This window comes from Macadamia integrifolia, chromosome 11 (genome assembly GCF_013358625.1).
Source record: "Macadamia integrifolia cultivar HAES 741 chromosome 11, SCU_Mint_v3, whole genome shotgun sequence".
NCBI lineage: Eukaryota > Viridiplantae > Streptophyta > Magnoliopsida > Proteales > Proteaceae > Macadamia > Macadamia integrifolia.
Window position 1 is genome coordinate 12506258 of NC_056567.1, and position 483 is coordinate 12506740.

The 483-nt window shown below is 40.6% G+C and overlaps 1 non-coding gene across 1 annotated transcript; it reads right to left on the bottom strand.

Annotated features, from left to right (window-relative positions):
* Positions 1-61: 61 nt before the first annotated feature.
* On the bottom strand, positions 62-168 carry LOC122094511. Its single transcript, XR_006144826.1, has one exon. It is a non-coding gene; the product is annotated as a small nucleolar RNA R71 (small nucleolar RNA).
* Between the last annotated feature and the right edge of the window lie 315 nt (positions 169-483).

Consider the following 483-nt stretch of genomic DNA (forward strand, 5'->3'; position numbering starts at 1 on the left):
CTCATGGGAATAGTTCACAGTTGTCTTCCTTAAGAAGTTTTTCCCAACTCACAAGACCAATAAGCTTAGAAGTGATATCCTTCAGTTTAGGCAAAAGCCTAGTGAGTCATTTTCCAAACTTATGGAGAGATTCAAGGATCTACTCCAAGAATGCCCTCACCATGGCCTAGACCTATGGCATTTATGTCAAATAATTTATGAGGGTATTGATTACCCAACTAAACAAATGATAGAGTCTATGTGCCCTGAGGGATTCACATCCTTTACAGATGAAGGAAAGGCATGGGAATTCTTACTTGACTTAGCTGACAAAACCCGTGAGTGGGAATCAACCCAAGAGAGTGAAAGAACTATAGGAGGAAAAGGATATTTTGTGGATGGGATAGTAGCCAAGGAAGCCCATTTGGATAGCCTAATGAAGAGGATTGAGGCTATTGTTCCTAGAGAGCCATCATCAGTCAATTTGGTTAAGATTTGTGCTTG